Source organism: Staurois parvus, unplaced genomic scaffold (assembly GCF_062004578.1).
Source record: "Staurois parvus isolate SC_StPar_1 unplaced genomic scaffold, SC_StPar_1.0 ptg000818l, whole genome shotgun sequence".
Classification (NCBI taxonomy): Eukaryota; Metazoa; Chordata; class Amphibia; order Anura; family Ranidae; genus Staurois; species Staurois parvus.
The window spans coordinates 10,907,001-10,921,978 of record NW_028318614.1 but is presented as its reverse complement, the minus strand read 5'-3'; positions in this window follow the sequence as shown (position 1 = coordinate 10,921,978).

The following is a 14,978-nucleotide window of genomic DNA, read 5'->3' as shown; positions in this document are numbered from 1 at the left end:
AGTGCCACCCACCAGTGCTGCCCAGCAGTGCTGCCCACAAGTGCCCCTCAGTGCCACCCACCTGTGCCCATTAATGCCCATCAGTGCCATCCACCTGTGCCCATTAATGCCCATCAGTGCCATCCATCTGTGCCCATCAGTGCCTAGTAGTGCCACCAACCTGTTCCCAGCAGTGCTCCCCACCAGTGCACAGCAGTACCCCCCATCAGTGCCACCCATCAGTGCCCATCAGCGCTGCCAATCAGTGCTGCCCATCAGTGCCGCCTATCACTGCTGTCTATCAGTGCAGCATCATCAGTGCTAGCTCATCAGTGCCGCCTATCACTGCTGCCTATCAGTGCTGCCTATCCGTGCCACCCCATCAGTGCCCATCAGTGCCGCCTATCAGTGCTGTCTATCAGTACCCATCAGTGCTGCCTATCAGTGCAGCCTCATTAATGCACATCAGTGAAGGAGAAAAACTACCTGTTTGCAAAATTTTTGCTCTTTTTTTGTTTATAGTGCAAAAAATAAACACCCAGCAGTGATTAAATACCACCAAAAGAAAGCTCTATTTGTGTGAAAAAAATGATAAAAATGTCATATGGGTACAGTTTTGCATGACCATGCAATTGTCATTCAAAGTGCGACAGCGCTGAAAGCTGAAAATTGGCCTGGGCAGGAAGGTGGTATAAGTGCCCAGTAGGCAAGGGGTTAAACAGAAAGGGAGCCCTGGCAGCCAGTTCGGTTTAGTACATGATGCCATATACACAGGTATGTTAGCGTAGTGCAATTTTTTTGTAAAGCTGAACTTACAATTTTAAAGAGGAACTTCTTATCTTATATTGCAGTCCATGAACTTTCCCAATACCTTGCCTGTTCTGCGCTGCCAGGTTGTGTAAGGGCATATCCTGATCTGCTCCACCAATCATGCGCAGCCTAGTGCCCTAGTAACAGCAACATGTTAACCAAAAGTGCTGGGCGTGTATGAATGGGATGGGATTGGAGGTCGTTACTATGGTGGACTAAGTGTAAATCAAATGATACCTTGCTAGAGTGCAAGATACACATGTGTGGGATTTTTGGCACACCCAGAGCGCTAATTGGAAAACATTTATTTTAAACATTGCCTTTGTAATAGAAACACTATGCCATTATACTGTGCATACAACACAGTCAACATCATTCTCACCTAGGTGAGAAACAAGGAAGTACAGAGTGATAAAAAAAACTAATATAAAAATGTGTATGTGGATTTAACAACTGAGGGGGTGAAAATTAAAGTGGAATTAAAGTTTACGAACGCCTCAGTTAACGTAATTTTCAGTTTACAAATGAAAAGCCATTGAAAATAATGCCTTGGTTTACGAATATTTTTCCGCAATACGAACCAACTAATTGGTTTTCAATGCATTTACAAATCTTTTTTTTAATCATGTCCCTGTACAGTATTTATGCCTTTAAAGTGCACTTTATAAAGAGTTTTCAACAGATAAGACTTTTTATTAAATTTTTCTGACCTCCGGAACGGATTAATTGGTTTTCAGTGCATTTACAAATTAATTTCTAATCATGTCCCTGTACAGTATTTATGCCTTTAAAGTGCACTTTATAAAGAGTTTTGAACAAATAAGACTTTTTTTTTTTACTTTTTTTTGACCTCCGGAACAGATTAATTGGTTTTCAATGCATTCCTGTGGGAAACCACATTTCGGTTTACTAATTTTTGGCAATATGAAAAGTCCCGCAGAACGAATTAAATTCGTAAACCGAGGTACACCTGTATGTGGAAAAAAAGGGCATCTGCTGGATCACCAAACCTTCTCTCATTAGCACCCTTTGCAGTCCAAATAAAAAGCAGCCTGTGCAGATGCCAACCTGGGAGCTGCAGAAGACTGGACTGCAGGGCTGGCCAGCTGTGTGGGATTGGCATCCAGGAGAAAGAGAAGAGACGCGTGGCATGGCAGCGAGTGGGCCAACTTTTTTAGGAAAGTAAAATAGAAAAGCCTAAACTAATGTTATTATTAATTGCCACAACATTAACAAACTCTATACTGGGCACAGTAAGAATGGTATGAGGTCACTCAAGTCTGGACTGTTAATGCGGCATTTTGTGTTATTTTTGCAGCCAACGTCTTTAGTAAGTGAAGCAGGAAAAGCCTAATGTAATCTTATAAATTGGCTGACTGATGAAACATAAAATGCCTGTGTTCTAAGTAATAAGAATGGTATCATTTATTTTTTGGGGAGCAATCACTCACAGCTGGACTGGTAATGCTGGGATTTGGACAGTCATCTTTTTTTCAGCAAGAAAACCAGAATCTTCTTTAATGACTGAAATGTCAAGAATTGACCTTCTAAAATTGGAAAAATATATTGTCTGCGAATGGTAAAAATCTGTTTGGGGGTGACTCAATATATAGAGCTTTTTAAAATGGTCTTTTGTCCACTCGCATAACCAGGCCCACCTGAGATGGAGTATGTTTTCTTTTACAAACACAGGCCTATAGGAGCCTGTACATTATGCAAAAAGAATTAAAGTAAAACTTTGGTTGCATCCCCCAACCTCCACTTCCACATTTGACACTTTTTGGAGGGGAGGCAGATACCCACTTCCACTTCTGGTCATTTCGCCATGGCGATGTCTGGCTCCTCCTCAGCCTTCTGGGACACATAACAGGTCCCAGAAAACTGTGGGACCATTCACAAAGCCAGAAGCCTTCACTGACGGTTTCCCTTACTTAACCCCTTCGCGCACCTCCTGGCCCTTTAACCCTTTGAGGACCATAAGATTACGGAACGCCAAAAGAATCAATTTTTTGTTTTTAAAGTTCATACACTTCAGTTGCTGTAACTAAGCCATTTCATGAAATAATTGGAAAAAGCTAGATCCATTTGTTGATAAGACCTAATATTTTGACTCAAACCAAAAAAAAAGTATTTTAAGTTCTTAATCAGATGATACAGGCAATTAAAAACATGGGACAAATACGTCCCTTGGTCCTCAAAGGGTTAAAGGGTTTCTGATGTCGGGAGACGGGTGGGGTTTAGGGTCATGTGACCGCCGTGATTGGCTGTCACTGTAGTCACATGATCGGAAAGGTGCTGATCGCAAGGAGAGATCAGGACCTTTCTGTGGGACGCCGACACATGTGCTGGGAGCGTTCTCAGCACGTTTGTTTACAAATGGTTCGCAAATATGCGGCCGCTTGGCATCAAGGTCAGCCGCTGAGAGGACGCATATTTGTATACGCTTGGCGTGAAGAGGTTAAGATGCTGGTGCCTGCACCCGAAGCCGACTGAAGAATTGACTCAGGTGGGGACTTCGCTGGACCCCTAGACAGGTAAGTGTCCTTATATTAAAAGTCAGCAGCTACAGTATTTGTAGCTGCTGACTTTTAATATTTTTTGGGGAGATTGGAGCTCCTCTGTAAACTAATAGTTTAAATTAAATTTTTGTAAATGTTGTATCCAGGTTTTATGTACATTTTTTTTCCTAGTAACCTTAATACAGTGATGTCTTCATGCCAAATCAGTAGAAATGACCTATTTGTGAAGCCATCCCCAAGTCAGTGGTAAACAAGCAGGATGTCCTCCAGCAACATTGCCCTATTTCTGATGCCATGTCAAAGTCAGCATACGTGAAGCATGTTGCAACAGAGCTGTCCTTCAGCAATAGTGCCCTATTCCTGATGCCATCCCCTGGTCAATGTTTGCTAAGCAAGATGTAACATAGAGATGTTCTCCAAAAGATGACAACAGGGAGCCTTTGTTTGAGACAAGCATGTAAAATTTTCAAAAATTTAGCAAATTTGTTTTGCACCTTAAAGGAGAAGTACAGCTAATGCTTATTTGGCTGTCCTTCTATGGATCACAGGAGTGCAGTTGGTTCTGCACTGCTGTGACCTGGTTTTAGCTGATATCGCAGAGCCAGTCCAGGCTGAGGAAAGATCACGACTATATGGTCAGGATCCAGCTAGATCCCTGGACCGGCACCCAGGGGCAGACTGACAACTCATGGGGCTCCTGGGCAATAGGAGATCATGGGGCCCCTGTGTCTTTGCCCAAAATCAAAAAAACCTATGAAAAAGGTACCAGGGGCATCTCATGGGGCCCCCTACTGACCCCAGCCCTCGGGCACTGCCCGAGTTTCCAAATGGTCAGTCCGCCCCTGCTGGCACCTTGCTCAGTCTCTCAGCTAGTCATTGAGAGCCTTACACAGCTCCCCCTCCACAGCTCGGCGCTCCAGTGAGCGTTGAGGGGGCTGAGCAGGCAGTGGTGACTGATAGTCACGGCTCTCTGCTCAGAGCGGCGGGGAGAACTGAGCAATCAGCACTGTTTGATTACTCAGTTGTCAGCTTTAGCCCTCATGCACACTGGACGTTTTGATAATGCTGGTAACGTTAGCTGTGCAAAGTCAAGTTAAAAATGAGTTTTTCAGCTTTTTTTAACATTTCTGCAGTAGCGTCTAGCCATCCAGAGTGTGATTACAGGGAAGCACACAGACACTGTCCCCCCCATTAAAACACTCCCTGCACACATTTAACCCTTTGATCGCCTCTCATGTTAACCCCTTCCTGCCCAGTGACATTAGTACAGAGTCAGTGCTTTTTTTTAGCACTGATCACTGCATTGGTGTCACTGGGGAGGTCAGTGACATCAAGTCAGTTCCTCCCAGTGTCAGAATGTCCGCCACAGTACTGCTATAAGTCGCTGATCGCTGCCATTACTAGTAAAAAAAAAAAATTCTAGTATCTATACCACCATTTGTAAACGCTATACCTTTCATGTAAAACAATTAATTTACATGTATTGGGATTTTTTTTAGCAAAGACATGTCGCAGAATACATTTTGGCCTAAATTTTTGACGAAATTTGATTTTTAAAATTTTTTTACTGGACATATTTCATAGCAAAAAATAAAAAATATAGTTTTTTTCTCAAAACTGTCAATCTTTTTTTTTTATAGCACAAACAATAAAAAAATTCACAGGCTACCAAATACCACTGAAAGAAAGCTCAAATTATAGAGAAAAAAGGATGTAAATTTCCCACTGTAGCTTGCAATGAGGTTGGCTGTGCGGAACACTGACCACAGCTACCTGTCCAGTGTTTGCCATTACTAGTCCCGGTAGCAGCATGGAACCCTGCTGTGCACCTAGCGCAGGCTCCAACATGCACTTGACTTTAACTCTTGAACCTCCGTACCTCTATAAAGGATGGGGACCTCTGCTGTACAGTTCCATTCTAGTTACTGTGGGAGATGGAATGTGGCATAAGGAGTACCGACAACATCTCCCTTGTAGCTAGAGGCAATTCCACCTATACCAAGTACATGTTTATGACAGGCTGCTTGCTGACTGTACCTTCATTGCCCATGGCAACCACATGTATAATTTGTATTAGGCTGACTCTTTAGCATATCAACTCTTCATACCCCATGTGCTGGTGACCCAAGCAGTAGAGTAAGTGAAAAGTTGTACTGGTTACTTGCTTTACACCCCTTTGAGTAACTTCAGACCAGGCAGGTGGCAAAGTTTCAATGTTTTACTTAGATACGTTCAATGCTACAAAGTCCAACACAACAGACATCATAGTTCCAATGATTACAGATAACAGTCATTGTCCATAAGTCCCTAGTCCCTAAACCTAACCAGGCTATGTGCTGCTTGGCATACCCGCAGAGGTGAAGTTCATGTATAAAGAGGTCCATAACTAGCAGGCTCCAGTGGTTGGAATATTCGGGGAAGACCTCCCCCAGGTGTTGTGGCTTTCATATCTTTCAGCGTTCTCAGTGGTTAGCCGGCTGATGGACCTGCAGCAGGACCAAGGGCAGGAACTCAGAGGTAAGACCCAGACCAAGATTCTGGGCTCTGGACCACTGTCCCTTTTTATACTCACAGGAGCAGGGGGTCAGACTCAAAGATCCTGCCAAAGCTAATAACCTAGGAACCAAGTTAATTCTAGCCTTCCTGTCCAGGACAGCATAGGTATAAATAGCTAAGTCTAACCTGCTTACAAGCAATGCAAAGAGTACATGATACTTTTTCATACAAGTACACGGTACAGCAGGCACATGTCAGGAATATGAAATGTTGGGTTAACATAATAATATGCTTACTACTTCTACCAAATCATTTTGCACATGTTTTAATACATCATACACAAGACATTTGTGGCACCAGATCCTTTGTCTAGTACAACTACTAAATTATACTTTCTAAAGGAAAAGCCCATGCAGTCATCATCAGACGCTGCTATTATGTTGCCTTGACATAGAGTCTACTTTTGCCCTGTGCCTGGTATTTGTGCAATTCATGAAAATACCTTTCATTTTATGTAGAAACTCTAAATTTGTATTTTTGTAATGGTTTTTCTTTCATTACTAACAGACAAAATCCTTTCATTACTGTGTGTAAAACTGAAGAAGTACATGTAAGCATGTGCAAGACACAGGCACAGCGGAAAAGGGAGGAAGGGTAGGTCATAGCCAGACGGCAGCTGTTAATCATTTTAGTGCCTTGCTGAAGTTGCTGTGCGCAATTATGTAGTTGGGGACCCAGGGGGTGGAATTATCAGCACAGCGAGACAGACATAGTATTGACAGATGGATATTAATCATTGATGACAAATCCAGTAGCTAATTTTTATTTAATATTTTGTTACACCTAGACATGGCCCGATGGAGGAACTTCGGCGGACCAATCTGAGCTTGCAAGTGTCAGGGAACATAAGGAATCTGCACAAAATAAGGCATTGGTAAATACAGATCTGTCTGCAGAAAACAGGGCAGATACTGGAACTCACAGATTCATTCTCAAACCTAACTACATTATTAGAATCATTTGTCACAAATTCAAGCAGTACCTTTAGGAGCATTCTGGTTAATGGTGCAATTGAAAGCCATTTACCTAAGAAAATGCTCACAAGGAAAAAGAAAATGCCTAGAGAACTGTCAGAGGATGAACCTTGTTTGAATGGTTTCAATATCAAAGCATATAATGGAGTGTACTGGCATAATGCAGATCTTCTTTAAAAGAAAGAGAAAGTATATGCATAGTAGCCTATATATAACAAGGCACCATGAAGCCAGGAATTTAATGAAAATTAATAAAAAGTATTGCATGCACACATTAGAATTCTTATACAGTAGAATATAGTAAAATGAGGCACCACAAAATCAAGAAATGGTATCAATATCTAGGGTTTTAAAGTAGTAATTCATTAGTTCACAACTAGTCTCCTAAATAAAAACTGATTGACAAAACATAAAAAACTATACCCTGTGCACAGTAAGAATTATATAATTAAATCGGGGGTCACTAACTCACCTGTGGAGTGGTACTGCTTGGATTTATGTGGCCATATTCTTTACTAAAGCGGCCATAGATGGATTACAATTTGGCCATTTCAGCAGGGATCAGCTAAATTTTGATTCATGTATGGGCACTATGGTTGTTCAGACATCAATCTACTGATCAACCTCTGCACAACTGCCCTGTTGGATATTCCCTGCTTCATCCACAGGCAGGCTATAGCCTGCAATGCTGTTCAGTGTATTCTGATGGTAGGGATGTCTCCCCACTGTCAGAATACAATAGTTCTCTGGGAGGATTCCCCCACCCACATCCAGCAAGTGGATAGGGAAATTGGGTCCTTTTTATATCAATCTGCTGGTTGAATGTTAAAAAAATGACTCCTGTATGGGCTGCTTAAGTTAACCAAAAAAGTGTAAAGTAATCTCAATATTTTACTGGCTTAAATTTAAAAACTATACTGTGAGACAGTAAGTATGGCATCACTTTTTTCAGGGTCATTCACTGACTTCTTGAATGGTAATGTTGGGTAATGAGCAGCCATCTTTAGTAGGTGAACCAGAAAAACCTAATGTAATCTCAGTTTTTGACTGACTAAAAATTAACAATGTTTACATATAGTATCTGGCTATACAGTAAGAGTGGTATGATTTGTTTGAGGGTCAGTTACTCACTCCCAGATTGGTAATGCTTGGATTTATACTAATTGTTATACATAGTTAATACCCATAACAGTTTAGCCTTATCCAACAAAGTGGCATCACTACATAGGGTTTGCAAGCTGTTGGCTGATGTTGATATGGTTCAACTTAAGTGTGAACTTCTTAGATTCAAAGAAAATCATCCCTTTCTAAAGAAACCATGCCATCCTCTAGTAGTGGTTTTGCTGACAATGAAGAACTCACTGATGTCAATAGTATAGCACGGGAGAACCATCATACATGCTGCTATAGGATTTTTTATGACCATAAATCACAGGCAGCTTCATAAAGACTTCATAGTCTTGCATGAACTCAAGTGTCTTGTGAAATTTTAAAAGTAGCCAATTGTAAAAATACAGAGTAGGTTCTTGGATTGGACAATCTTCTAGAATTTCTATTTCACAAAACACCAAGAGGATTTCATCTAAATATTAGTTTATGTTGACATTCTTATTAAATGTGCTCCTTCTCCTTCACTCTCACCTAAGACATAGTGAAAGGCTACACAATATATGCTAACTGCTTATACAATAATTTCAGCTCTCTAACATTGGCCATCATACTTAGCAGCACTTGCTTGACCAATCACTGGCTATCCTCATCATACTTAGCAAATCTCACTTGACCAATCACTGGCTATCCTCATCATGCTTAGGAAACCTCGCTTGACCAATCACTGGCTATCCTCATCATACTTAGCAAAACTCGCTTGACCAATTACTGGCTATCCTCATCATACTTAGCAAAACTCGCTTGACCAATTACTGGCTATCCTCAGCATACTTAGCAAACCTCGCTTGACCAATCACTGGCTATCCTCAGCATACTTAGCAAAACTCGCTTGACCAATCACTGTCTATCCTCATCATACTTAGCAAAACTCGTTTGACCAACCACTGGCTATCCTCAGCATACTTAGCAAAACTCGCTTGACCAATTACTGGCTATCCTCAGCATACTTAGCAAAACTCGCTTGACCAATTACTGACTATCCTCAGCATACTTAGCAAAACTCGCTTGACCAATTACTGGCTATCCTCAGCATACTTAGCAAAACTCGCTTGACCAATTACTGGCTATCCTCATCATACTTAGCAAAACTCGCTTGACCAATTACTGGCTATCCTCAGCATACTTAGCAAAACTCGCTTGACCAATTACTGTCTATCCTCAGCATACTTAGGAAAACTTGCTTGACCAATTTCTTGCTATCTTCCTCATATTTATCAGGTGGAGCTGGATCTGTGATGTCATCAGGCATGGGCACATCAGCGAGTCTCACGACTGTGCAGTATGGATTGTTATACCCCATGTCTTCTTTCATCAATGTGTAAGTGCATTAACTGTTTCATTAAAAGTTTTTTTTATGAATATTGCACTATGAGGCTTTGTTGGAGTGAGCTTGGTGACTCGAGAGTTAGCTGTATATTCCTGCTGTGGGGACATCAAAGCTGCATCTTGCTGGCGGGGTTGCAAACATATCTGGAAGTCTGATGGTGGGAGCATCGGTCCTCCTTTTGGAAAAAGCACTTGTGATCTCTTTTTATTTCAGATCAATTCCTGTCTGGTAAAAGGCTTAACCTTCAAAATCAGCACTTTGAACACCAGAGCACGTGTTTGTTTACATTTGAGCACTGAGCACTTTCATGGCATTTGGATGACCATATGTGGATTTGGACTTTCACATGTCCAGTGAATTTTAAAGATTCTTTATGACACTATTGTTATTCATGCATTGTTAAAATTTATTGATTGTTCACTTTATTGCATAAGGATTTGTTATATATAATATTTAGGATTTAGTAGGACAGCGCTCCCTCTTCTTTATATGGGTTGACTGATTACTGCCTTTGTTATTTTTGCTGTTGCAGTATCTGTTTCTTTGCTGTTACATACATTTTCATTGTTGTTTACTGAGCTCAAAAATATAAAAACTAGACAGGATCGTTTGTCTGAATATACACTATGTTGCCAAACGTAGTGGGAAACCTCTCCAAATCATTGCATTCAGGAGTTCCAATCACCTCTATGGCCACAGGAATATAAAATCAACACTTAGGCATGCAGACTGCTTCTACAAACATTTGTGAAAGAATGGGTCCCTCTCAGGAGCTCAGTGAATTCAAGCGTGGTACGTGATAGGTTGCCACCAGCGCAATAAGTCCATCCATGAAATTTCCTTCCTAGTAAATATTCCACGATCAACTGTTAGTGGTATTATAACAAAGTGGAAGCAACTAGGAATACCAGGTACTCAGCCACGAAGTGGTAGGCCACGTAAAACGACAGAGTGGGGTTAGTGCATGCTGAAGTGCACAGTGTGCAGAAGTCGCCAACTGTCTGCAGAGTCAATAGCTAAAGACCTCCAAAATTCATTTGGCCTTCAGATTAGCACAACAACAGTGCATAGAGAGCTTCATGGAATGGGTTTCTATGTCTGAGCAGTTGCATCCAAGCCTTACATAACCAAGTGTAATGTAAAGCGTAATGCAGTGGTGTAAAGCACGCCACCACTGGAGCAGTGAAGACGTGTTCTCTAGACTGATGAATCATGCTACTCTGTCTGGCAAACCGATGGACGTGTCTGAGTTTGGAGGTTGCCAGGAGAACAGTACTTGCCTGACTGTGTTGTGCCAAGAGTAAAGTTTGGTGGAGGGGGGATTATGGTGTGGGCTTGTTGTTCAGTGGTTGGACTTGGTCCCTTAGTTCCAGTGAAGGGAACTCTTAAGGCGTCAGCATACCAAGACATTTTGGACAATTTCATTCTCCCAACTTTGTGGGAAAAATTTGGAGATGGCCTTTTCCTGTTCCAACATGACTGCACACAAAGCAAGGTCCATAAAGACATGGATGAGGTTGGGGTGGAGGAACTTGATTGTCCTGACCTCAACCCGATAGAACACCTTTGGGATGAATTAGAGTGGAGATTGCGAGCCTGGCCTTCTTGACTGACATCAGTGCCTGACCTCATAAATGCACTCCTAGAAGAATGGTCAAACATTCCCATAGACACATTCCTAAACCTTGTAGACCGCCTTCCCAGAAGAGATGAAGCTGCTATAGCTGCAAAGGATGGTCCACCTCAATATTGAACCTGTCAGGGATGCGGGTGTGACCAGAGATGTGTGTACTGACACATGGAAACGCAAGCTTCAGATATGGTATAAACAAGACAATTTATTAAGAATAACAATACAAACATAAACGCAGTGCACCAAACTCCAAGCTAACACAAATACATACAACAAGGTGAAACAAACCCAAACCTAAACTGATACAGATACACAGGTACATACACATATAGAGCACAACGTAGTCAGGCAGGCCGGGTGGATAACTATCGGGCAGGTAGGTACAGGAGGAGCAGGCGGAGAGAATGGCCAGGGTCACAAGCCAGGGATCAAAACAGGAGAAGTCAGCAGAGGTCAGGATCAGGCAGGGTCGGCAACAAGTCAGGCAGAAACAGGAACAGGAATGCAGGTTACTAGGTACAGGGGACCATGGAAAAACACACACCAAGGCACAGACTGCAGGTCTGGCCATTCCTTAAATACACCTGCAATCAGCCCCAGGTGATGGCTAATTGCCGAAGTGAACCTCTGGTTGTTGAGAGCACCCGCTGGCCAGCCCTGGTACTGCAGCCCACAAGGCAGGTGAGTCCCACCACTATTGGCAAGTCCCTTCCTGACAGAACCTATGGACTAAGACTGGGATGCCATTAAAGTTCATGTGTGTGTAAAGGCAGGCGTCCCAATGCTTTTGGCAATATACAGTATCTCACAGAAGTGAGTACACCCCTCTCATTTTGTAAGTATTTATTCTATCTTTTCATATGACAACACTGAAGAAATGTCACTTTGCTACAATGTAAAGTAGTGAGTGTAAAGCTTGTATAACAGTGTAAATTTCCTGTCTCCTCAAAGTAACTCAACACACAGCCATTAATGTCTAAACCGCTGGCAACAAAAGTGAGTACACCCCTAAGTGAAAATGTCCAAATTGGGACCAATCATTAGTGATACAAGGTCTCAGGTGTGAATGGGGAGCAGGTATGTTAAATTTGGTGTTATCGCTCTCCCTCTCTCATACTGGTCACTGGAAGTTCAACATGGCAACTCATGGCAAAGAACTCTCTGAGGATCTGAAAAAAATAATTGTTGCTCTACATAAAGATGGCCTAGTCTTTGATGCAGTGTGCGGTGTATGGTCTGAGCACTGACAGGCTGACCCAGCACCCCTTCAACCTCTGCAGCATTTCTGGCAGCACTCATACGTCTATTTCCCAAAGACAACCTCTGGATATGACGCTGAGCACATGCACTCATCTTCTTTGGTCGACCATGGCGAGGCCTGTTCTGAGTGGAACCTGTCCTGTTAAACCGCTGTATGGTCTTGGCCACCATGCTGCATCTCAGTTTCAGGGTCTTGGCGGTCTTCTTATAGCCTAGGCCATTGGTTCCTTGTGCTGCTTCTTCCTCCCTAAGTCTGAGTTTTGCAAGTATTTACTGCTTGCATTTAAAAAATAAATGTAATAATGTATTAAAGGAGAAATACAGCCAAATCACAGGATCACAGGAGTGCAGTTTGTTCTGTTCTCCTGTGACCCATTTTCATCCGACAGAGGGTTAAAGCTCGTTGTCGGCTGACGTCACTCAGCCGGTCCAGGCTGGGGAAGGATCGTGACTATATGGTCAGGATCCACCCAGGAGCCTTGACCAATGCCTGGCTCAGCCTCTCGGGGAATCACCAGCCATTCCTGCCTCCTCCACAGCTCAGTGCTCCAATCAGTGACGAGGAGAACTGAGCAATTAGCTGTCTGATCGCTTAGTTCTCCCTTAGAGCCAGTAGGGGATAGATTGCTGCTGCATTCACCTAAGTAAGTATAATTTAAAAAGAAAAAAATCCCATACTTCTCATTTATTGCATACAGCTAGTAGAAAGCAACCAAAGGAAGGAGGCCAGAAATTTTGACTTTAGAGCAGTGGTTCTCAACCTTCCTAATGCCGTGACCCTTTAATACAGTTCCTCATGTTGTGGTGACCCCCAACCATAAAATTATTTACCCAGTAATTATAATTCATGAGTGTCGTTTTACCTCCAATACTGCTGCTTTCAACACAGTAGCTGCTTTTAACAGAGTAGCTGCTTTCAACACAGCAGCTGCTTTCTACACAGTAGCTCCTCTTTACACATCGGAAATATGTGTTTTCTGATGGTCTTAGGGGACCCCTGTAGAGGCATTGCAAAAATATTTATAAAAAATGTTTTTTTTAATTTGAATGTACACAATTATGCAGCAGTATATAAAAACATCTGCAAAGAGTGCAATCCCGCCGTGGGGGTGATACACTCTATGCAGTTACAAATCTCCTGGATACATAAAATCTTGATCCATACAAATATACCGTATCCCGGTAAGCTTATAAGGAGACATGAATCAGGTGTTAATGACCATAGTGATTCAACATGTTTTCGTGACAATATCGCTTCTTCAGGTGTTACTACATAAAAAGAAAGTTGATATAAATATAACATAGCATAACATGTAGTGTTGTCCATCATTCGTCATCAAACATATTCTGAATATACCTTAAAATACAGGCATCGCTGCAGGGGTTGGGGAGCGGGATAAGGCATCCACCGCCCAGGCTAGTCGACAGGGGGATCCCAGAAGAATAGACCACGTCGTGGACAGTCCTATAGGGGACTTCCTAATATATAAAATATACAGCTTATTAAAGCATCTGAGGGCCTTCCCAGATAATCATAAAAGATAGTTGATAATAGAGACTGAACTAACCTTCCAACCAAGGGAGGTATAATGATATCACCGAATTCAAAGTTACAAAGCCATTTAAAAGACATTCAATCACATAGACTATACAGTGGAAGTGTAGTCAAGTCTCCATTTAGGATCCCCACAGTCACTACTCTGTGTTGGGTACTGTTCGCTCTTCTAGTTTATTGAATACAGAGCTGCACTAACTTGCATTTTTCATTTATATTTGCCTGGAGTTCCACTTTAAAGTGGTGTGATAAAAGTGACTCAATGAATAATTACTAGTCGAGCTGCTATAGCTGTCAGCCTTCAATCTCTAAGGGCTAGTTCACACTAGATGCAGTTCAGTGCGCTTTTTTTCTGCATCAAAAATGCATGCACAGTGTTTTCCATGTATTCCAATGGCCCTAGCTCACACCAGTGCAGTCAGTTCCAGTAAGTTTCTGGTGCAGAAAAAAAGTAGCACATGCTGCATTTTTTCTGCACAGAACCATACTGGAACATAGCAAACTGCATCAAAACTGCACCGGAACTGCGTGTGGTGTGAACTGTAAGCAAAAAGGTATCCGGAATGTATCGGAGTGCATTTTTTTAGTATGAACTGGCCCTAACAATGCCAAAAAATCTTGTGAACGCAGTGCAACCAAGGTTCCTCCTGAACATTGCGGGTCTATCTGCCAGCCCCTTTGTCATTTCTGTGTGATGTAGTGATGTAAGGGCCAATGGAAGGAAACGCAGCATGGTGGGGAACTGGGTACCTGACACATCTGCAAATGCACAATACAGAAAATTCTTCAGATATAACAAAATCAGATTGCAGAAATGATATATCTTTTTTCAAGTTCTTTTGTAATCTTTACCAAATTCTTGAAAATATACTCAGTCCATTGTTTTTAAATGTAGCAAAAATGACATTTGATTTATACACAAAAATACAAATATCTCTTGATTAGGAATTAGGCAAGCGTTGGTAGAATGCATTTAGGATTTTTCCTTTTTTTAAAGGATAGGAGAACCCAATGTCAATCAGGAACTGTTCTGCTCATATACAGCTCACCAGTGCATGAAGAGCGATCAAAATCTCTGCTTCAGTCTGTATCCAAAGATCCTATTATTCCCCTGATGCCCACTTGCCTTTTGCAAAGCACAGAGAAGGTTAAGCAGGTTGTCAATCATGGGCCGCACATCAAAGACATCTCTGTC